At 41.6% G+C, this 25,449-nt stretch overlaps 1 long non-coding RNA gene and 1 pseudogene across 1 annotated transcript in view; one reads left to right on the top strand and one right to left on the bottom strand.

Annotated features, from left to right (window-relative positions):
- The window catches only part of LOC144578522 (uncharacterized), an 87,452-nt gene that overhangs the window by 49,550 nt on the left and 12,453 nt on the right, over nucleotides 1-25,449 (bottom strand). The window lies entirely within an intron of this gene.
- On the top strand, nucleotides 23,614-23,707 carry LOC144578829 (small nucleolar RNA U13; annotated as a pseudogene).

The raw sequence follows: 25,449 nt of genomic DNA, 5'->3' as shown, positions 1-25,449 counted from the left end.
TGTAATGTTAGTCAGCATCTACTAATAAGGAGAGACCAACAGGCAGTATTTATACACAACTACATGAGATCACTTCCTTATAGCCTAAAAAACAATATGGCGAACATAATAGAAGGAACCAGAGGTGTTTTTTTAATGATTTACAGGACGAGAAATCACACTACCTTCTACTGGATGATTAACTATTCTGGGAAACATATTTGGGTTTATAGTTATAATAGACAAGAATACAAGGTGCATAAGCAACGCTGTCACCTTTCATTATTACAATCTTGCCAATCAGGAAGGAAGCAAAAAATGTCACAAGTGGATAGGGGCATTGGCCTAAGAGAAAAAAGACCAGAGTTATGGCTTCAGCTCTGCTTCCAAACAGCCCCAATATTTTGTGATAAATCACTTCCCTTCTCTGAGCTTTAGTTTCCTCATCTGTCAAATGTGGCAGCTGAACTGAATTAAGATTGCTGGATCTGCAAGATCAAGGTCCATTTATTCTTCAAGGACTGGGAGACAAGATGGCAATTTAGAACAATTTCATAAGAAATAAAAATTTAATGTGATGTGAATATTATTCATTAGAATTCAACATAGCTAAAAATTAGCATCAGCTTCAGGGAGTCACTCCCTTCTAAGACCTAGGGACTAGACTCAGTGGGGAAAGACACTTCACCAGAGGCCTGGAATCTTTTGGATGAAGAATGTCCACAAGAGGAAGGATGGAAAATACACCGGGCCAAGAAGATTTCCATTGACTCCTTGTGTAATACAACATTTTTTTTTTAAACTCACAAAAATCTTTATATTTTTGCTGGATTATACTATTTAAATGAATTCTAAAAAGAAGTAATATTTGGCAGCCAGGTAGCAACAGAAATAGAAAAGTCTCCCACAACTACGAGACGAAACTCTGAGGAAGTAAATCCAGAAATACCCCAAAACTATGAAATTTGGGTGTATCGAGCAACCCATCATTAAACTCCATCTTAGAATAATACTGCATTCTATATTTCACATGGGACTTTGCCAACAAGGATATTTTGCTTAACAAACAAATAAAAATGTGGCTACATAAATCTGCATTCCTATCAACAGGTTACAAGGGTTTCCTTTTCTCTACACCCTCACCACTACTTATCTCTTGACTTTTTCACAACAAGCATCTCACCAGATGTTAGTGGATAAATCATTGTGGTTTTGATTTGTATTTCCCTGTTGACTAGTGATGTTGAGCACATTTTCAGGTACTTGTTGGCCATTTTTATGTCTTCTCTGGAGATAAGTCTGTTCAGGTCCTTTACCTATTTTTTAATCAGGTTATTATTTATTTTGCTATTAGTGTTGTTTGAATTTCTTACATATTTTAGATATTAAACTTTTAAGAGAGACCATGTTTGGTAAATCTATTCTCTCAGTATTTAAGTTGTCTTTTCAGCCTCTTTACCATTGTTTCATGATAAAAACAGTGCTGAGACAGGGATAAATCCAACTTGGTCATTATGTGTAATTTTGTTGATGTTTCTTGAGTACATTTTGCTGGTGTTCTAGTGATGATTTTTCCATCTATGTTCATCTTAGATAGTGGTCTGTAGTTTTCTTATTGTGTCTGACTTTGACACAGGAATGATGCTGGCCCCAAAATGGGTTTGACTGTATTCTCTCTAGTTCTAAACTTTAGAAAAGTTTAAGAAGAATTTGAGATATGTTCCATCAATATCTAGTTTACTGTGCATTTTTAACATGAAGGGATGTTAAATTTTATCAAAGGCTTTTACTGCATGTATTGAGATAATCATATGTGGGAGGTCTGAATGGCCAGGAATGTACCACTTTAACATTCTACTATTTTATCTAACACCTGCAAAAGAGGCTGGCAAGAGGAGCCTAGCTGAGTGACATGGAGGAAGAGAAAATGGTGTGGTGAACAGCCCTTTCTTTCTTTGTCAGGTTGGCAAAAGAAGCCAGTAAATTTTTCCCATAAGAGATGATAAAAGGAGTTTTTCAGGCTGAAATGAAAGAATACCAGCATGAACTCAAGATATAAGAGGAAATAAAGAAGACTGGTAAAAGTAACTTTATATACGAGCCACTCTTATTGTACTTTTTACTTGTACTTTTTTCCCTATATGATTTAAAGGGAAAGTGTGTAAAACAATCATTATAAATCTATGGTAATGAGTTCCCAATATAGAATGACATAATATGTGACAATAACAATATAAAGGGTAGGAAAGGAGATGGATAGAAGCAGAATGTTTCTATGCTATTGAAACTAAGTTGGTTATAAATTGGGTTACTGTTAAAGCTAGATAGTTACAAGTTTAAGACATTAAGTGTAATTTCCCAGAAAACCACTAAGAAAATAACTTTAAACAATACAAAATGAAAAACTGGCAAACTATAAAAAAATCAACAGAATACCAAAAAATGGTGGCGGTAATAGAGAAATTGAAGAACAACAACAACAACAACAACAAACCTACGGAAAACAAAATTAAATGACAGAAGTAAGTCTTTTCTTATCAGTAATTATTTTCAACGTAACTGGATCAAACCCTGCTACTCATAAGACAGAAATTGGCAGAATAAACAAAAAAAGATCCATCTACATACTGTTCACAAGAGAGTCATTGTAAATACAAAAACACAAAAAGTTTGCATAAAAACAATGGACAAATATATTTCATGCAAATGGCATCCAAAACAGAGCTGGGTGGCTATATTGCTATCATACAAAATAGATTTCAAGTCAAAAATTTTACGAGTGAAATAAAGATGAACACACACACACACACACGGAATGGAGTCTTGCTCTGACACCCAGGCTGCAGTGCAGTTGTTCCATCTTGGCTCACTGGAACCTGTGCCTTCCGGGTTCAAGAAATTTTCCTGCCTAACCTCCCAAGTAGCTGGGACTACAGGTACATGCCACCACGCTGAGCTAATTTTTATATTTTTAGTACAGACAGGGTTTCACCATATTGGTCAGGCTGGTCTTGAACTGACCTTGTGATCCACCCAAATCAGAGTCCCAAAGTGCTGGGATCATAGGCCTGAGCCACCACACCTGGCCAAAGACATTATATATTGATAAAAGTTGCCCTCCATCAAGAAAACATACAAATTATATACCCATCTAATGATAACACTCCCAAAACATGTGAAACTAAAATTAACAGAATTGAAGGCATAGTTTAACAATAATATCTGGAGACTTAATTACTCCATTTTCAATAGTGAATAGAATAACCAGACAGAAGATTAATAGACCAATTGTATCTAATACTTAACACAATAGACCAATTTTATCTAATACTCAGAAAGCACTTCACTCAACAGTAGCAGAGTATACAATTTTCTCAAATGCATTCGGAACATTCTTTGAGACAGATCATATGTTAAGTTAACAAAATATCTTAATAAATTTAAAAATATTGAAATCATAATTCTTTTCTGACTACTCTGCAATGTAACTACCATCAATAACAGAAGAAAAAGTTGTGAAAAACTCACAAATATGTAAAAATTTTTCTAAAAATTATGGTCTTAAACAACATTAGATCAGAAAAAGTAATCACAATAGCAACAAGAAATAAATTAAGGTAAAAACAAACCATAAACCACCAAAGCCTACTCTAGAAGAAGTAGGAAATATGAATAGAACTAAAAGAAACAGAGAGGTTTAATCAGTGACCTAAAACCTCCTAATGAAGAAAAACCCAAGATCAGAAGGATTCATTGGTGAAGGTGCCAAACAATTAAAGAAAAATTAACACCAGTCCTCAAACTTTTTCAAAAAGAGAAGAGGAGGAAACATGTCCTACCTCCTTCTGTGAATATAGCACTATCCTAATATAGACAAAGACCCAACAAGAAAAGGAAAACTATAGACCACTATTCCTTATCAATATAGATGCAAAAGTCCTCACAATAGTATCTATAAACTTAATTCAGAATACTGAAAGCATTGTACACTATAACCAATTGAGATTTTTCCCAATAACAAAAGAAGGGTTCAACATATGAAACAGTTTAATAAACTACCTAATAGAATAAAAGAAAAACCTACATGATCATCTCAATTGATACAGAAAAAGCACTTAACAAACTTTAACACTCCTTCATGATAAAATTAATCAATATACTAGGAATATAAGAAAACTTTCTCAACATGCTGTGGCCATGTGAAAAACTCACAACTTTCATACTCAGTGGTGAAAGACTGAAAACTTTTCTCCTAAGATCAAGAGCAAGACAAGGATGCCCATTTTCACTATTCTATTTAACGTAATACTTAAAGTTGTAGTCAGAGCAAATATGCAGGAAAGAGAAATAAAAATATCCAGATTGGAAAAGAAGTCAATCTTATAAGTCAAAAACTATAAAGAATATATATATATATATATACACACACACACACACACAAAGCTGTCAATACCAATAAATGAGCTCATAAAATTTCAAGATATTAAATCATTGCATAACTGGTTTATTTGGATTCCTACATACAATCAAGTGAAAGAAGATTAAGAGAACAGTTGTGTTTACAGTAACATAATAAAAATAAAATACTTAGGAATAAATTTAACAAAGGAGTCACAAGACTTGTATACTGAAAACTATAAATCATTGTTGAAAGGTATTTAAAAAGGCCTAAATAACTGGGAAACCTGATTCATTAGTCAGAATCATATATCTGATTTTGTTCATATATCTGAAAAGAAGTTAATATCTTACAGCTTAATAATGTGAAGATGAAAATATTACTCAAATAATTGGCAGATTTAATGCAATCCTTATCTAAATTCCAACAGCATCCTTCACAGAAATAAAGAAAACCATTCTAAAATTTATATAGAATTTCAAGGGATCCTGAATGGGTAAAACAATTTTGTAATAGATCAAATTTGGAGGTCTCAAATTTCTGATTTCAAAACTAAATATAAAGCTATAATTTAAATAAGCAATGGGATATTGGCATAGGGATAGACCTATAAACCAATGGAATAGAATTGAGACCCCAGAAAGAAATTCTCAAATCCATGGCCTATTGATTCATAACAATGATGCTAAGGTCCTACAGAACCGTCTTTTCAACAAATGGTGCCGAGACAACTGGATTTTAACATGCAAGAAAATAAAGTTGGACGCTTACCTTATACCATACACAGATATTAATTCAATATGGACCAGAGACCTTTATTTGAGACCACACATTATAAACTCAGAACAAAACTGCGGCAAATCTTCATGGCCACCGATTTAGCAATATTTTTTAAATATGATATTATAATCACGGGCAACAACAAAAGATAAATTTCATCAAAATTAAAAATTTTTGTCTATGAAAAGACACTCTAAATATAGTGAAGTACAATCTACACAATGCGAGAAAATAATTGCATATTATGTATCTGATAAGGGGTTAATATTCAAAACACATATGAACACCTATAACACAACGAATACAAATAAAAGGTTGCAAAGGGCAAATAACTTGATACAAATGGCAAATGAGTGCATTGAAGGCTCCTCAAAATCTTTAGTCATTAGGGCAATGAAAATACAAACCACAGTAAGTATCACTTCACACCAACTAGCATGGCTCTAATCAAAAACAAAGAAATAACTAGTGTTGATGAGGATATGGAGAACTTGATACTGCTGGTAGGAATGCAAAACAGTGTGGCCACTGTGGAAGACAATTTGCCGGTTTCTAAAATTGCTAAATATAGAATTACTACATAAGCCAATAATCCACTCCTTGATACATACCCAACAAAATTATAAACAAGCACTCAAGTAGTTACTTGCATGCCAGTGTTCCTAATGGCATTATTCACAATAGCCGAAAGTAGAAATATCACATGTCCATCAACAGGTAAATCAATAAACAAAATACACTATATATGAAGTATTTTCAGCCATCAAAAAAATTAAGTTCTGACACATGCAACAATATGGATCAACCCTGAAAACTTTATGCCAATGATATTTTGGTTTTGTAATTAAACAAGAGATTTCTTCCTCTCTCCCCAAAAAAGTCCTCTTTCAGTTTCTACAAACTTCCTCCTTCCCACCCCTATCCATCCACCCAGAGGAATTTTTATGTGTTCCCACCCAAGCAGATTAGAAGCCTTTGTCTTTTAATTTGAGGCCTGGGATGGAAATTAGAGGTCCAATGTCAAGAAAGAGAGGTGTCCCAGAGCCCTGTTCCATCTGAGCCTCCCACACCCCATGACTCACTTTACCCCTTAACACACTTCCCTTCCGGTTTACCATCTAAAAGAAAGAATAAACTTATTTCTCTTATTCACCAATAATTTATATAAACCAAAGATTACAAACAAGGGTGTCCTTAGCAACCTGATCTCATTCTCTTCAAATACCAATTGCTCTCCACTAAAGGGATTATCTTTTCAGACATCAATTCACTTGGAAATCTCATTTAAAAAAGAAAAGTTAAGGTATTCAAAGGTTTGCTGTGGGCAAAACATTTGCAGGAATGCATGGGGCTGAAGGTCAAAGGCAAAGAAAACAAGGCATAAGTTATTTTGCCCTCATTTCATTTGTCCTTGTACGCCCATGGTCAGTGATTAGTAAGGTCACCTGGCAGTGACAAACATCCGCTTTTGATGGCTTTTTTTTTTTTTTTGGAGACAGAGTCTTGTTCTGTAGCCCAGGCAGAAGTGCAGTGGCACAATCTCAGCTCACTGCAATCTCCATCTCGTGGGTTCAAGAGATTCTCCTGCTTCAGCCTCCTGAGTAGCTAGGATTAGAGACACCCATCACCATGCCTGGCTAATTTGTGTGTTTTTAGTTAAGGCGGGGTTTCACCATTTGTCCAAACTGGTCTCAAACTCTCACAAGAGAAATGCCATGTGATCTGCCCACCTCAACCTCCCAAAGTGCTGGGATTGCAGGCGTGAGCCACCTCACCCAGCCAGGTTGATTTTCTCCAATGGAAGTCACAAAACAGGTATAATCCAAAAATCACAGATATATCAAAAATTTTAAAACAGTGTTGGAGTCCAGGGGCAATGACTCATGAATATAATCCAAACACCTTGGGAGGCCAAGGCAGGAGAATCACTCGAGACCAAAAGTTTGAGACCATCCTGTCCAACACAGCGAGACCTCTTATCTATAAAACATTTTTAAATGATACTGGAAAATGCTAACTTGGGTAGGGAGAGTTTCAATGCATCATTGCCTGGCCTTCTGGGTTTTGCTCTGAACCTCGTGACAGATGATTAAGTCATGTGTCCAAGCTCAAGGACTTCCTGTTGGACACAGATGATGCTCCCTGGAGCACCCTGCTCCAATCCCCCTCCCTTCAACTTATCCCAGTGTATTATTTTCAGCCCAGACCAGGACAAGCCCCACTCATGCGTCAGCCATGCCCAGGCCAGCAGCCTAGAAAAAAATCCCCATCAACCCCCACAAAGGGCAGGGTGACTCAGTTCACCCACATGGTTCAGGCCAGCTGCATGCCTTGCACTCTTTCCAGACCTGGCCCAGTGTACAAACTTCACAACCAGGGCCCCGTGCTCAGAAGGGTCCCTAATGCTTGCTTGAAGGCTCTGCTGCTTGAATCATTTTTCTTTTTTTCTGAGAATAGTCTTGCACTGTCACCTAGGCTGGAGTGCAATGGTGTGATCTGAGCTCACTCCAATCTCCACCTCCCGGGTTCAAGCAATTCTCCTGCCTCAGCCTCCCAAGTAGCTGGGATTACAGGCACCCACCACCATCCCAGCTAAGTTTTGTATTTTTAGTAGAGACAGGGTTTCACCGTGTTGGCCAGGCTGGTCTCGAACTCCTGACCTTGTGATCTGCCTGCCTTGGCCTCCCAAAGTGCTGGGATTACAAGCGTGGGCCACTGCACCCAGCCCACCTTCATCTTAATTTCTGAAAATTATTGATTTTCATTTTGTACTGATCCCTGCAAATTAAGTAGCAGTTCCTACTTCAGAGCCATCTTGGATTGCTGGAGCAGGCCAGGATTTAAAGAAGCTGGCCAGGCACAGAGCCCCTGCAACAGGGAGACCTTTCCCTTGCTCTAAAGTAACCCTCTAAGAGCCATTTCCTAATGGAGTCTGAAAGAGCCTGGTGACCTGCTCTCAACTATTTTAATCACTGGCTATCCCCTCTTCAAGAGCAGGTGCATTTCACATAAGTGCATAATTAATACTAACAAAAGGGGCTGTGCCCATGGGCTGGGGTCCTGTCAAGGGCATTCTGTGTTTGGAGTCCCTGGGAGGCACAGGACCCAGATCTGTCCTTAGAGTATGACAACAGATCACTCTTCAGTGCCCTGTCCTGAGCAAAACAAGACCTAGCAACCCTTTCGGTCAATGCTGAAGCGTCTCCCAGGCATGAGCAATGGTGGAATTTACAGGATGGTTGGCAGCACTTGGCAGTGGGCCAGCTGTGCCTCAGTGGCTCTGGCGGTTCAAACCCACAACTCAGCCAACTCACCCTGGACTCCAATCAGCCTGGCTAACTGGGAACAGCTACTCCCAGCTGGACTCAGGCATCTGAGAGAAACTTCCTTTCCCACGAAGCCTCTTTCACGGTTTCAGGAAGGAAATGGAAACAGTAAGGGGAAACCCCGAACCCATGTAACTCTAATAGCATTACCTCTTGGTCCATGGGGGTAGGGGGAGGATGCTTTCTATGTTGAATTTCATCCTGACGCCAGCCTGGTGGGGGTAGGAGCAATACCATTTGCTCCATCTCACAAACAACATTGCATCAGCCCCCCCCAAGACACAAAGCCAGAAACTGAGACTGGCTAGCAAAACCAGGACTGGAAATGACTGGGGCTTTCTGACTTGGGAGCCTTAGGGCAGGCTGCTGGTGTCTGCAGATCCCACCCTAGTGTATCCTGTGTGATCAGCCAGGGCTGAGGTTCTCTCTGCTGACAGAGCTTTCCCTCTTAAGGACACTGGTGGGGCCGTGGCCCCATCAGATCATCTATCCCTGGGAACACTCTTTTCCAGAGACCTTCAATGACAAAGTGAAAGTGGGTCCACTGACCTCCGTGTCTCTGAAAATACCCTTGTAAAAGTACATAAGGACCCAACACTGCACTTATAATCAGACAGTTCAGGACCCTCCACTCTGAGAGCATCAACATTGGCCATCTCATTCTCCTGTTTGGGTCTGAAACTCTGCCCGTGGAGCCTTGTTTCAAAGGCTAAGTTTCCAGCCAGAAGAAATGCCCATGCTCTTCTCTCCCAACCCCATGCTCCTGCCATAGCCAGGAAGGCTGAGGACAGACATGGTCTTTGCTCCCCTAGACAGAGCTGACCATGACTGAAGGACCCTCAGGGGCAGGCAGAGCCCTTTGTCCTTTTTTGTCACTATGCTGGCCTCCTTGGGAGCTCAGTCTGCTCCTTAAACCTTCTGGGAACACTTAAGGTGCCCAGCACTGCAGAAAGGATTAACTCAACTGAGATGAGACATGTTTTTCCAATTAGTTGTAAACTACCGATGTTGGAGGTTTTCCAAAACTGACTAGTTGCTTTCCCATTACCCGAGATTCCTCATTCTTTCTGCATAAATAATTTCACAAGGTTTTCAAGTAAATTTGGTAGTAAGGCCCATGACCATGGAATAAACAGGATGCTCACAGTGAAATGCTAAAGCCAAAATCTTGTCTTCCATGTGCCATGCTATGAGAAAGGAGATGGAAAGTAACTTCCACCTACCAAACTTCCCTACCTCAGGCTTAAGACACACATCAACAGGTGCAACGACATTTGTGTTGGGACACGCACATAGATAGTAAAATGCCTGTAATCCCAGCACTTTAAGAGGCTGAGTCGGGCAGATCACAAGGTCAATAGATCAATGCCATCCTGGCCAACATGGTGAAACCCCATCTCTACTAAAAAATACAAAAATTAGCTGGGTGTGGTGGCACATGCCTATAGTCCCAGCTACTCAGGAAGCTGAGGCAAAAGAATCGCTTCAACCTGGAAGGCAGAAGTTGCAGTGAGTGGGGATTGTGTCATTGCACTCCAGCCTGGCAACAGAGCTAGACTCCATCTCAAAAAAAGAAAATATTTTTCCACGGACATTTATTTCTTATGCCAAGTCAGGGACCTGCTGCTGCCAAACTGGGGAGACCAAGATCCCACAGCCAATGTGCTCACTCTCCTTAAATGGGTGTGACACCAGCGAGAGAGGCGGACAATGTGGTAAAGGCAGGGAAAACACTGTCTCACACTTACGAAGACAGAAGAGGTCCCGCAATGGGCAGGGCAGCCCTGGGAACGGGTGACTCATAATAACATAAATAGATATTATAGCAAGGGCATCAACACATGGGAGGAATTTAACAAGCCTGTTTCTTTTCTGCGATGAAGTCTTGCTTTGTCACCCAAGCTGAAGGGCAGTGGTGTGACATTGGCTCACTGCAACCTCTGCCTCCTAGGTTCAAGCGATTCTCCTTTCTCAGCCTCCTAAGTAAATGGGATTATAGGCATACACCACTGCACCTGGCTAATTTTTTGTATTTTTAGTAAATACAGGATTTCTCCATGTTGGTCAGGCTGGTCTGGAACTCCCATCCTCACGTGATCCACCTCCCTTGGCCTCCCAAAGTGCTGGGATTACAGGTGTGAGCCACTGCATCCGACCAATACATTTGTTTTTTTAAGCTCTTAAGTTTGTGGCAATTCATTACACAGCATTACCAGCTCTGACCAGAGATCTCAAGCACCAACCCCAGCTGTCATACATTTGGAAAATACCAAGTCCTCACATGCCTCTCCAGGCCTCCAAGAGACCTCCTGTGGTCCCATTAGGCTCCTAGAGGCCCCTTAGGGCACTGTCACTACTCTCTGCAGGAGCCAGGTGAGGGCAGTGAGAAGACGAGTGGCTGCAGAATTTGAAGATTCTAAGTCCTGGCCCCCTAGGGCCTCATGTGTCTTACCCAGGTGTGCTGTTAAAGTGGTGTATCACTTGACATTAACCCCAGCTGGCTGTCTGGGGCAGCCTGTCAGGTTTTGCCACTGTAAAGTTACTCTTATTTATCTTTCCATTCTGGAAGAAAGTCACTGTGCACAGCCCACACTGATGGAGGAGGCATCCTCAACTTTTATTTACTGAGTTTGGCAACCCTGCCTGCCACACCGGCACATTCCAAGTACTCCATAGATCCATGAGGCTGCTGACAATCACATTAGACAGTGCAGCTCTACTCTAGAACATCAAGGAAAACCAAGTACCCACACATCAGTCTCTCAGGTACTACTGTATTATTGTTTACTTAATAGTTTTCTGTAAAAGGGCTCACTTTTTTTTTAAATAAAATCTCACTCTGACAGCCAGGCTGGAGTGCAATGGAGTGATCTCAGCTCACTACAACCTATGCCTTCTGGGTTCAAGTGACTCTCCTGCCTCAGCCTCCTGAGTAGCTGGGAATATAGGCGTACAGCACCACATCTGGTTAATTTTTATATTTTTAGTAGAGACAGGGTTTCACCATGTTGGCCAGGCTGGTCTCGGACACCTGACCTCAGGTGATCCGCCCACTTTGGCCTTCTAAAGTGCTGAGATTACAGGTGTGAGCCACTGCAACCAGTCACAGGGCTTTTTAAAAAGGAAACTTGATATCACTACCTTGCAACGGCCCAGTATCAAGGATGGCCCTGGACATCCAGGAGGTAGAGAAGCTCTATTCCTAAACATGGGCTTTTCCAGCCTTCCTTTCTTCTCCCCCTCACAAGCCCGGGGCAGGCAGGGACCCCTTGGTCCTGGTCCCCTGGACTCCAGGGTCCCCACTCAAGGGAGCCTTCACCAGTTCACAACCAGTGTCATGGGCAGCTCTGACCCCTCCTGTGCCCCAGGTGTCTCTGGGCCAGAAAGCTGTAGATCTGTGTCTGCCAAACCTGGTTGATGATAAGAGTCACTGGAGAGCTTTCTAAAAGCTTAGACTTTCTTGAGCCCAAAGCACGTGGCTCCTAATTGAAGATACGGGTAGGGACCAGGTAAAAACAGCTCAGGTGGAGCTGATAATTAGCTACATGCCAGAGTCCTACAAGCAGGACAACCAGGCTTAGCTGTGCTCTGGGAAAATTTTCACCTGTAAGTAATGCGCAGCTGTCCGATGGAAGACCCCAGGGCAGGCCCTGACTCCAACTCTCTTTTTTGTCTCGAGACACAGTCTCACTCTGTGGCCCAAGCTGGAGTGCACAGTCATGATCTTGGCTCACTGCAACCTCTGACTCCTGGATTCAAGCGATTCTCCTGCTGCAGTCTACACAGAAGCTAGGACCTCAGGCGTGTACTACCACGCCTCGCTAATTTTTGTATTTTTAGTAGTGACAGGGTTTTGCCATGTTGGGCAGGCTGGTCATGAACTCCTGGCTTCAGCATATCTGCCCGCCTTGGCCACCCAAAATGTTGGGATGACATATGTGAGCCACCGCACCCAGCTTGATTCACTTTCTAAAATGAGCAGTACCCACTGAAGAAAAGTGTCTAGGTCAGCCTTCTCCCAAGTTCACAGGACATGGAATGAGGTGCTGACAGACCCTTTGGAGAAACTCCTTTCCCTATCCTCTGTGACCAAGAGGAAAGGAGGCTTAGTGGTCTGGTATTTCTGGGTGTACAGCTTCTTTGTTTCTTCCTTTTCTTGTCCATATCACATATCAGGTCCCTTGGATCAGGGACAGAACTAGATTATACCCCTCTGGGTGGCCGCTCACTACACTTTAGGGCCAGGTAACTGGTTTACTAAGTTCCAGGAGCCTCCCCGATGCCAGATTGAGGTGATTTAGGTGACGAGGTTTAGAGCAGATTTTGGACTCCTGAGTTGATGTTATAATGGCATGAGGCCTTGGGGCAGGGTGGATGTATTTTGTATTTGGGATGAGCACACATCTTCAGGGTCTAAAGAGCTGACTAGATAGGCAGACTGTTCCTCCCCACACAATATCCATGTCCTAATCCTGAGAACCTCTGAATATGTCACCTTATGTAGCAAAAGGGACTTTGCAGGTGGGATTAGTAAGGGGTTTGAGACAGGGAGATTGGCCTGAATAACCAGGTGAGCCCAATCTAACCACACACGTTCTTAAAAGCACAGTACTTTCTCGGGCTTAAACAGGAACAATAAAGAGGAATGGGAGGTCCAAGAAGTCACTATGCCGCACAGGGAGCAACCATGCATCTCGTTCACCTCGTGTATCCCCAGAGCCTGGAACCCAGCAGGCGTTTGGCCACAGAAAGGCAAATAAAGTGAACTTTTGTGGTTTCCTTTTGTTTTTGAGATGGAGTTTTGCTCTTGTTGCCCAAGTTGTAGTGCAATGGTGCAGTCTTGGCTCACTGCAACCTCTGCCTCCTGGGTTCAGGCTATTCTCCTGTCTCAGCCTCTCGAGTAGCATGTGCCACCACGTGCAGATAATTTTTTGTATTTTTCGTAGAAATGGGGTTTCACCATGTTAGCCAGGCTGGTCTCTAACTCCTAACCTCAGCTGATACACCCGCCTCAGCCTCCCAAAGTGCTGGGATTACAGGCATTAGCCACTAAACTGAACATTTAAGCACTGGATTCCAGCTAGCAGCCGTGAATTATTTAACCTCTCTGACCCCCCGTCATCCAGAAGTAAGGGCAGTGAAATAACCCACCCAACGTTATCCAATGAATGAACAGTGGGGCTGGCCCCACTGCAAGCTCCTCAGAACCCTTCTGGTTGACAAATCTGACAACTCTCCACCCCCACCTCGGCCTGGCCAAAATGGGCAGAATTCCTGGGTAAACAGGAGTGAAGCTTCTCATGGCCCCATTTTGTTTCTTTGCTTCATTCTGTGCCTTTGCTTTCTGGTGACTGGTTGTCATTCTATTTCCCGAGCACAGACCAGAAGAGTGTGCCAGTGCTCGTGCAGAGATCTTCAGCTCCCAGAGCTGCCCTGGGGAAGAGCTGCTGTATGGAAGGGCCTGCTCCTGACCACCCACAAGTGTCCTTAATGATGAGGGGCACCTACTGGTTCATAACCTGGCTCTGTGACTGGAGAGAGCCCCTGGACAAAGGACTTCATCTCCATGGCTGCAGTTTTCATGGCTGTGAAAGGGGACAGGGGAAATGCACCTCTTTGGGGTACAGGGACAGTAAAATGAAGCAACTTATGAGACGGCTTCTTTCACAGTCCCTGGCACTTCATTCTTTTTTAAACTTCCATTCTTTTTGTTTTGTTTTGTTTGAGACAAAGCTTTGCTCTGTTGCACAGGCTGGAGTGCAGTAGCAGTCTCAGCTCATTGCAACCTCCACCTCCTGGGTTCAACTGATCCTTCTGTGTCAGCCTCCTGAGTAGCTGGAATTACTGGCACACCCCCCCCCCACACACACACACACACCATGTCTGGCTAATTTTTGCATTTTTAGTAGAGACGTGATATCGCCACGTTGGCCAGGCTGATCTTGAACTCCTCACTCCAGGTGATCTGCCCACCTCAGCCTCCCAAAGTGCTGAGGTTACAGGTGTGAGCCACTGAGCCCAGCTGAATTTGCATTCTTTATCAAGAGTCAATCTTGAAGGCCTCTCATTTCAGATTGTGAACAAACAACATGAATCATTTTTTGGACTCAGCTGACTATCTCCTTTTCCTCCATGCTTTTATGTCTTTACCAAGTCTTCCCTCTGTACTTAAAGAGCACTCCCCAACAGTCTAGCCATCATCCTCAGGTTAACTATAAACTATATAGGGGGCCCAATTCAAAAGGCCCTTCTAAGCAGGGAGCTCCTTTCATTTGAATACTGCTGCAGGCCACGTGTAAATGCAAGGCACTGCCTTTGCTTGTATATTTCCACTGTCTTCCAGCCTAAAACCCAGCCAGTCCTAACACTGAATGACTGCCCATGTATGTTATGTAAGACCCCATGCTGGGCAGGGATACTGAGATAAGGAAGAAACACTCACATATCACTGGAAGCACCTCCAACAGAGACAGAGATAGCAACAGATGATTTCAGAACAGCATATGTGCCTGTCTACAGAGACCCACTCTTAAGAGGGGAACATTAATTCAGTTCCCAAGAACCTACCAGGTACCACCCTTCAAAGGAAGAGATCTCCATTTCACAGACTGACTTTCAAGGCCAAAGTCAAAAAGGAACCAACAGGACCAGGACCGGACCCCAGGTCTCTCTGACATCACTATCTCCCTTTATGCAAGGAGGCAGAGGCCCCTTGAAGATGTCCTTTTGCACAAGCTCCAAAGTGTCAACTAAATGTAGGTCATTATGGCTGAAAATGCATTTTCTCCTTGTCCTTGCATATGCTCTATAAGTTTGGGCTTTGGCCTGATGTTCATCTGCCTCAGCCCTAGCCAACTGCTGGCCAACAGATCACAGGGTTGTGACCCTTGGAATTGGAAGCCATTCTACACACAGTGTCTCTTCTAGGTCCTTTTTCTCATCAACCATTAAACCACAAAAAGGCCAAGTGACAAAGCACTCAGTTCCTTCACACGGTCATTCCTTCCCCCTCTTGCTTCACCTGATGCAGAAGAATTTGTCAGTCAAATTTGAGCATTACAAGAATATGCAACAGAAAGAAATAGAGAACTCAGCAATCCAAAAGCTGCTAAATGAGGATTTTCTGCATTTTTGGGAGTAATGTAAAGGAGTTCCAAGAAAAGTGAAGTCACAGCCTCTGCAGCTTATTTTCAGTTCTTAGAAAAGAGCCAGTGTCAAAGGGAAAGCGGCTCTGCCCCAGCACACAGACTCCATTGTCTGGCAGGGGGTGTCTTCTGATAAACCAGCTTGGATTTGGCACCAGAAACCAAAAAATTCTGACATTTTTTTAGTTGGTGATATCAAGGAGGAAACACAAGCCAAAGCAGTGAAAGTTATTAACATTCAGGGAAACCACACAGCTCAGCTAACATGTTGGGGTGACACCCTTCCATCACCAAGGCACCAGCAGTTTTGAGGTGACTGTTAGAAAAAACACAGTGGCCTCCTTTTCCTACCCCATGCCCCCACACATTCCTGAGATGTGTTATCACTCAGGTCACCATGTAGGCCCAACCAGCATTTTTCAATGGATATTATTTACCAAAAGATGGGGGAGGACAAATGGGTCAGGGTAAGGTACAGGTGGTTTTCAGCAGCTTGGGTCTGCTTTCTGGCATACAAGCAGGTTTAGCCACAGTAGGGAAGACTTTAGGTTAAGATCTTGGGAGGCTACTACACATCCAGCTCAGGCGCTACAACCAGGTGCCCTATAATAATTTTGTAAATAAGGTTTGCCTTTTATTTATTTATTTATTTGTTTGTTTGTTTATTTGAGACAGAATCTGGCTTCATCTTCCAGGCTGGGATACAGTCGCACAGTCTCAGCTCACTGAAACCTCCACCTCCTGAGTTCAAGAAATTCTCACGCCGCAGCCTCCAGAGTAGCTGAAATTACAGATGTGTGCCACCATGCCTGGCAAACATTTTTCTATTTTTAGTAGAGATAGGGTCTCATTATGTTGCCCAAGCTGATCTCAAACTCCTGGCCTCCAGTGATGAGTCCGCCTCGACCTCCCAAAGTGTTGGGATTACAGACATGTGCCACTGCACCCAGCCATTGTGAGTAAATTTTAACCTAAGAATTCTGTAACAGAGATCTCATTGTCTTCACCAAAATTTAATTTCAATGTAATCAAAAGAAACTCGAGTGACCCAGCCAGGAAGAGTGCCTAAGGAGAAATGATGATGAGATGGAATGTTATGTCCCAGATGAGACACTGGAACAGGAAAGGACATTAGGAATAATCCCAAGAAATATGAATGAAGTAGAGACTTGGGTTAATAAAAGCATCTCAATATTTGTCCATTAATTTTAACAAATGCACCTTACTAATGTAAGATGTTAATTATAAGGGAAGCTGGGTACAGGTACATGGGAACTGTTTGTATAATCTCTGCAATTTCTCTGTCTCTCTCTCTCTCTCTCTTTCTGTATGTGTGTGTGTGTATGTGTGTGTGTAGACAAGCAAGAATGTACTTATACTCCCAGCAATAATGATTTGGTGCCTACCAAGTGTCACATACCATGTAAAAGTGATCTACACATATCTTCATTTATTCCTCACACTAGTGCTATGAGCTGGGCATAGTCTGCATTTTAGGATAAAGAAATTGAAGAACAGAGATGCTAGAATACCTTGCTCATAATCACATGGCAAGGTTACTGGCAGATAAAGGGCTCAAATTCAGGTTGACAGGACAGCTCAGCAATATTGCCTAATATATCCCAAACTGTGAACATAAAACAGTTCAAAACAAGCTGCGTGAGGGCTATGAAAACAAGGCACACTTTCAAGTCTACCCCATATTAGAAAAAAAAGAGTTTAAAAGCAGAGCACATGCCGGGCACAGTGGCTCATGCCTATAATCCCAGCACTTGGGGAGGCCGAGGCAGTTGGATCACGAGGTCAAAACATTGACACTATCCTGATCAACATGGTGAAACCCCATCTCTACTAAAAACACTTTTTAAAAACATTAGCTGGGCATTGTGGCAGGTGCCTGTAGTCCCAGCTACTCAGGAGGTTGAGGCAGGAGAATTGCTTGAACCTGGGAGGTGGAGGTTGCAGAGAGAAAAAATTATGCCACTGCACTCCAGCCTGGCAACAGAGTGAGATTCAGTCTCAAAAAAAACAAACAAAAAGCACAGCACACCCAAGACACAACACTCAATGCTGGAGAGGATGTCCATAAGTCCACCAATATCACCATACATTCTGTGCAATCAAGAAACTTACTTGGATGGGGGTGGGGTAGGCTCCTGTGTGTAATTCCAGCACTTTGGGAGGCCAATGCCGGTGGATTACCTCAGGTCAGGGGTCTGAGACCAGCCTGGTCAACAGGGCAAAACCCCATTTCTATCAAAAATACAAACATAGCCTGCTGTGGTGGCACACTCCTGTAATTCCAGCTACTCGAAAGGCTGAGCTGGAGAAATGCCTGAGCCTGAGAGGGGGAGGTTGAAGTGAGCTGAGATTTTACCACTGCACTCCAGCCTGGGAGACACAGTGAAACTCCCTCTCGAAAAAAAAAAAGAAAAAAAGGAGAGCCATGTGCGGTGAGTCACACCTGTAATCTCAGTACTTTGGGAGGCCAAAGTGGGTGAATCACCTGAGGTCAGGAGTTTGAGACCAGCCTAATCAACATGAAGAAACCTAGTTTCTACTAAAAATACAAATATATACATATATAAATATATGCATATATATAGATATATACATGTACATACATACATATATATATATATATATATATATATATTTTAGCCAGGCAGTGGCACCACTACCCTATTCATCACCAATGTTTGTTGATTGATGTCCCTTCCTCTCTCTCTCTCTCTTTTTTTTTTTTTTGGAGTTGGAGTCTGGCTCTGTAAAGCCTCCTAGGCTGGTGTGCCGTGGGGTGATCTCAGCTCACTGCAACCTCCACCTCCTGGGTTTAAGTGATTCTTCTGTCTCAACCTTCCAAGTAGCTGGGGCTACAGGCATGCACTACTACGCCTGGTTAATTTTTGTATTTTTAGTAGGGATGGGGTTTCACCATGTTGGCCAGGATGGTCTCAAACTCCTGACCCCTCCAGTGATCCACCTGCCTTGGGCTCCCAAAGTGATAGGATTACAGAAATGAGCCACCATGCCCCCTTTTTACTTTTTTTGAGTTGGGGTCTCCCTATGTTTCCCAGGTAGGCCCTCAAGCGATCCTCCCACCTCAACCTCCTGAGTTGCTGAGATTGCAGGTGAGTGTCACCTTGCCTGCCATGATTTTGTCACCACAGACCCCTCTCATTCCCTTTCATAGGAAATCACTGAGAACTGGAAAGCTTGAGCCAAGAACTAGGGAAACTGATATTTGAACTCATTTCTGTTGGGTGCCAAATTTTTCTGTGCCTCTTTCTGTGAAAATTGGAGGTGGCAAGATCCAGTGGCTCACACATATAATCCCAACATTTGGGAGGCCTAGGTGGGTGGATCACCTGAGGCCATTGCACAGCAGTTTGGACAACAAGAGTAAAACTCTATCTTGAAAAACAGAAAGAAAGAGAAAGGAGAGAGGAAGAGAGAATGAGAGAGAGAGAAAGAGAGTTAGAGAGAGAAGAAATAAAGGAAAAAAAATCAGAGGCTTTGGTCCCTTGATCTGACATTCTGGAGTAATTCTGTTCCTGCTTGAATGTGATCTCCTTGAGGCAAAGTCTGGGTCTCCTTCCTCTTGCGTGCCCACCCTGGCCTGTCTGCCCCACACTAGCTGCTCAATGAAGGCTAGCCCATGTAGAGTATGGGTTTGAGGCATCCCAAGACTTGGAGTTGTAGAAGATGTGAATGAGAAGCCTTGGAATGCTGTGCCCATTAGAAAATGTGTATATCCCACAGTTCATCCAAGAGACTGCTCCCTCCGATGCCAGTGCTCAGAGCTCCCCTAGTCAGGGTAAAACCTTGGATGGCCAAGTACATTGGCTCAATATTTGCCTTGAGTAGCTGGGTGCAGTGGCTCCAGCCACTGTTGGATCTGTAATCCTAGCACTTTGAGAGGCTGAGGCGGGTATTCAAAATATGATAAACGTAATATCTGCAATGTTTTGAGTGTAACACAAAATTTGAAACAAATTTTTAAAATTAGATGTAATTCCTTTACATCAATATAAAAAATCCCCTCATGGCAAAACACGGTAAGCAACATCGAAGGACAAACAACAGACTTAAAAGCAACAGTATAAGTCATATCGCCAAGAGCTAATTTGCTTAATATATCTAAAGCTCCTACATATCATCAATAAAACAATAACCATATAATAGAGAAATAGGTTGCACATACGAACAGTGAGTCCTCAGAAAAAGAATTACAAATGACTCATTCACATGAAAAGATGCCCAAACTCTGTAATAAGAGATATATAAGTTAAAAATCAGAAGAAAATAACATTTTCGCCAATCAGATAAACTCTAGTAGCACTCTGTATTGTTGAGTATATAAGGAAAGAGACACACTAAAACCTTGTTGGTGTAAGTACATAACGATAAAATGTTAATGGAGAACAATTTGGAAATGTGAGAGATAATGTATTTGCATGTAAGTATTATGTACTTCAGCATAGATATAACAGGAAAAGTGGCGGGGACAACTAAAACATGTTACATTCAGTTGATGGAGTGAATACTCTACAGCCATCACAAAGAATGAGGCAGTCTCGTAAGTACCAAGATGAAGTGATCTCTTAGATACCCAGAGCAGCAGATCTTCTTCCTTGTTGGCTTCACAACTGGTAGAGTCATCTTTGGTAAGGTAAAGCAGAACATCTAAATCAAGAATATGACTTCCCATAAATACTGAAGAAGAATTCAAAGCTACCAATTGAGGAAAGAGCTTTTTATAAAGCAGTGTAAAAATCTACAAATTACCTAGAAAACAGAACATCCTGCAGAAAATTCTAAAAACATCCAAAATGGAATTCTTTACTGCACTTGCATGCTAACCTGTGTCATCATCCTACCGTATCTGCTTCTATTCCTCCTCAGACAACCCCAGATAACAGCACAGAGAGCCCAGAAATCCTTAAACTGCATGTAAGCTCATGATGTTAAAAACAGCCAGAGGGTGATTAACTCATGTGTGTTCTCAGATCATCCACGGGAACAAGAAAGCAGTCAACTTTTCCAAATGCATAGAAACAGAAGCAGAAAGCAAGTGATTTAATCAAGACACCACAGAGATTAAAGGTAAGCATCTACTTACCACGTGAATGAGTGTTTGTCTCATTTTGATCTCTTTCGTAACCAACTATACAAAATTCCTATGAACTGAGCAAAGGGTTATTATACTCTCTTGTGAAATCAGAGGTACTAGATTAACTGAATCCATAACTGCTAAACTATGAAACACAACTAAAGGCTAAACTATGAAGCTTCAGTTTTATTTTAGGCAACCTCCTGACATAAACACAATCTATATTTAAAAAAAAAAAGCTCAACAACATACACACATTCCCAAAAAAATCACACAGAACACAAACACACAGAAAGGGTGGGCCTGCTTCCTATCCACAGCACTGTCAAGCTTGCTCTGGTAAATGAAAGCCAGCAGAAAGCTCATCCCTGAACAGGATGAAGGGGATGAATACAAGAACAAGGAAGCCCTTCTATGAAGAGAGTTTGGAATGTGTCTCTGTGTGTATATGTACTCACATGTTTAGTCTCTTTGGTGTGTGAAAGGAAAATAAATCTTGGGGCCCCTAAATCACTAAGCTAGAGGGAAAAGCCAAGCCGGGAACTGCTTAGGGATAACCTGCCTGTCACTGAGATACATGCATAGCTGATTGCCTCCTTTAAAAAGGCTAATCAAAAACTCAAAGAATGCAAGCACTCCTCTCTTTCACCTATCTGTGACCCAGAAGCTCCTTCCAACTTCAAGTCTTTTTTCTGTCTTTGCTTCACGTTGTCCTGCCTTTCTGGACACAACCATTGTACTTCTTACATATGTTGGCTGATGTCTCACGTCTCCCTAAACTGTATAAAACTAAGCTGTGTCCCGACCACCCTGGGCACATGTTATCAGGACTTCCAGAGACTGTCTAAGAAGGGTGCATCCTCAAACTTGGCAAAATAAACTTTCTAAATTAACTGAGACTTGTCTCAAATTTTCAGGATTACAAATAATACCAGCAAATCCTGAGACCCACTGAAGGGAAAAAAGAAGGTAGTCTAACTTCATTATGACTGCAAAAATGCATCTGGTATATCCATACAATAGGATATTACTTAGCAAATGGAAGAAAAAGAACTACTGACACAAAAAAACACCATGGATGAATCTCAAAATAATCACGTTGAATGAAAAAAGCCAGAAAAAAAGAATACCTACTGTATGATTCTATTTATATAAGTTAGAAAATGAAAAGTAATCTACAGTTACAAAAAAGCTTATCAGTGGTTGCCTATGGATCAGAGGCAGGAGGGAGACAGTACTGAAGGGTACATGGAAACTGTTGGGATGATAAGTATGTCTATTATCTCTAGTGGTGACAGCTCTATGGCTGAATACCTATGTGAAAACATCTAACTTTACACTTCTAATATGTGCAGCTTGGGTGTCACTTGACTCCTCAATAAAGCTGTTTAAAATGTTTTGATAAAAATAAGTTCATATTGACCACCAGTTGGGTTTAACTGAAACCTTACAAAATGAAGATTATTTTCACTTTCAGAAGGATATCTGATCGCAGTTACATATTATGCTTTGTAAACAAGCAATTTCAGAATAAATACAGATTTCAAATACTTAAATGTCTGTATTTCTTCCCATTCACCCTTTTCATTATTTTAAAGCAGCTACAGCATTTTACAAAAAAAAATTCCATCACTTCAAGTTTCTTACAGAGACTCTCTGAAATTTAATAAACAGTTAACTTTTTGAAGAAGATGGGACCTTAAACACCATCCTGTCCAACTTTGTCAATTTAAGGAAATAAACTTAGTCCCTTCCCTTGTAGGGAGTTCATCCAGTCTCATGGCTTTGAAGTCAGCTCTATGTTGCTGACACCTACCTTTGTCATTTTAATCTTGACCTCCCCACTGAACTACAGATATTTATTCCACTGCCCACTAAACCACCTCACTTGACTATCTAATAAGTATCTAAAATGAATTGTGGCCAAAAGGTATCTTCTGATTCCCCTCACCACCAACTTCTCGAATTTTCCCCATCTTAGTAATTGAACCATCATACATTCAGTTGCTCAACTAAAACCTAGGAATCAACTCTTGACTACTCATCTCCTGCCTTCCACATAGAATCCACACTTAAGTTCTTAGCTCTGTCTGCAAAGTACATTGCTAAAGCTGGCCCAGGCTCCATCTACACAGCTACTATGGCTTCTTACCCAGACAACAGCTCTGAAAGGTCACCATTTTCTCTTCTACCTCTACCAGTCATCACTACACAGTAGCCACAGTCATGAGGCCATCAATCCCCAGACCTAGAACACTCTACAGACTTGCTGCCATCATTAAAGTGACATCCTAACTCCTTATTCTACCCTAAAATATCAAGGCCCTTTCCACCTCTCTAGCCTCATCTACTACTATTTCTTCTCTGGATACATTCCAACATTTCCTACTGACAGTCTCAAACACCCTAAACTCATTTCCACCCCAAAACCAATGCTTTGCCACCTCCATACCTGGAATGCATACAGATACTTCATCATTCATATCTCAACTCAAATAACGTCTTCAAAAGCTTCCCAAACCTCGCAATCTACAGAAGCATCCCCTAGTGAGAAGCTGGTGGTAAGGGGAATCAGGAGCCCTTTGACCACAATAAGTTTGGAAATGTATTAGGTATTCAAGTAAATATTTAATTCACTTATCATAGACCCCATTTTACTGATGTTATGGTACTTATCACTATCTCAAATTATCTTGTAAAGTTCTTTACTTATTTATTATATATGTTAATAAAATTCATTCATTCATTCCTGCTATGCCTATCAGAAGCACTAGCCCAAATAAGAACTGTGATCTTGAAAGCATTAATTTTTGGGTGCCTGGTACTACTGGTTAAAAAGTACCCATGTGCATTTTTTTTACGTCTATTTTAGTTCTTTTTTAATTCCTAAGTATGACGATTGGGTTTCCACACTCAAACCTAAGTGTGAACATTTTTACAACATCAGCACATTACCAGTCTGACGTTTAAAAATAAAGGTCAATTTCAGGCCGGGCGCGGTGGCTCACGCCTATAATCCCAGCCCTTTGGGAGGCCGAGGCGGGTGGATCAGGAGGTCAAGAGATCGAGACCATCCTGGTCGACATAGGTGAAACCCCGTCTCTACTAAAAATACAAAAAATTAGCTGGGCATGGTGGTGCGTGCCTGTAGTCCCAGCTACTCGGGAGGCTAAGGCAGGAGAATTGCTTCAACCGAGGAGGCGGAGGTTTCAGTGAGCCGAGATAGTGCCATTGCACTCCAGTCTGGGTAACAGCAGCGAAACTTCGTCTCCAAAAAAAAAAAAAAAGGTCAATTTCAACTGTCCAATTAATTCTACAAGATTCCAAATCTCCTTCCTTAAATCTTTTTACATCAGTACATTACCTGTCTGATGTTCAAAACTAAATTTCAATTTCAGCTGTCCTATTAATTTTACAAGTCTTCAAATTATGCTTCTAAAAAAACTGAAAAATTCAACGACTGGCCTGCCTCATTATCATGAGATTTCTATTTGATATAATATCAACTTATCAATTTACATGAATATTGTTGATTTTGAGATTGCATGGCCTGTCACTACAATAGCACACTTTTTGATAAGGATAAGGTAAATATAAAAAGTATTTACTTTTAATGATTAAATTGCGATCTCTAATACCTTACCTTCGGGATACTTAGCAAATTGTCACTTACATAATATAGTATGTAAATGTACCAATTTAAACTTTTTTTTTTTTTTGAGACAGAGTTTCACTGTTGTTACCCAGACTGGAGTGCAATGGCATGATCGCGGCTCATGGTAACCTCTGCATTCTGGGTTCAGGCAATTATCCTGCCTCGGCCTCCCGAGTAGCTGGGACCACAGGCACGCACCACCATGTCCAGCTAATTTTTGTATTTTTAGTAGAAACGGGGTTTCACCTATGACGACCAGGATGGTCTCGATCTCTTGACCTCATGATCCACCAGCCTAGGCCTCCCAAAGTGCTGGGATTATAGGTGTGAGCCACCGCGCCTGGCCCAATTTAAACATTTTTAATTTCTTTATTTTCTTTTTTAGAATTTCAAAGCTTTCAGACACTGCTACCAATAAAATCACAAGATTTTTTACCTGGTTTTTACACATTATAAATGATCTCATAAATCATTAATCACTGGGATGTACATTTTATAAGGACAGAGATATTTATCCAGTTGGTTCATTGTATCCCCCAGCACCTATTACTGGTATATTATCAGCTTAAAATAATATGTATTGTTAAATAGCTGCAAGCTCCTGTTTTATCTTATGGAGCTCACCGTATTACTTCCACATTTAGAGCATACTGCTAATATATGTAATCTCTTCTTGCTTTTGCTTGATGCCATGAAAATATTAAGCATGATTTGAACAGCAATTCTAAATCACAAGTTCTTGGCTTTCAAGTTATGCAGTGATATGTGGCAAATGGGTGGCAAGAAATCAACATAGATTTTCCCATAAGGTGTGATCAACATAGATTCTCTTACATTGTGCTGAGGAGGCAAGACTCAATATGGAGTCTGGATACACAGACAGCTCTAGGGCTAGGGAGAAAGCCACCAATGGAAGACCATCTGTCTGTGCATGAGAGTATCAAATTTTATACTGATGCCAAGGTGAACGTTAAATAGCACTACAGGGCTGATAACGAATGTTGCTATAATAAAGTAGTTAGAAGCAACCACTGTGAATCATAAAAAAGCAG

This window comes from Callithrix jacchus, chromosome 12 (assembly GCF_049354715.1).
Source record: "Callithrix jacchus isolate 240 chromosome 12, calJac240_pri, whole genome shotgun sequence".
In the NCBI taxonomy this organism is placed as follows: domain Eukaryota; kingdom Metazoa; phylum Chordata; class Mammalia; order Primates; family Cebidae; genus Callithrix; species Callithrix jacchus.
The sequence above is the reverse complement of the archived record's forward strand: the minus strand, read 5'-3'. Positions and strand labels throughout refer to the sequence as shown.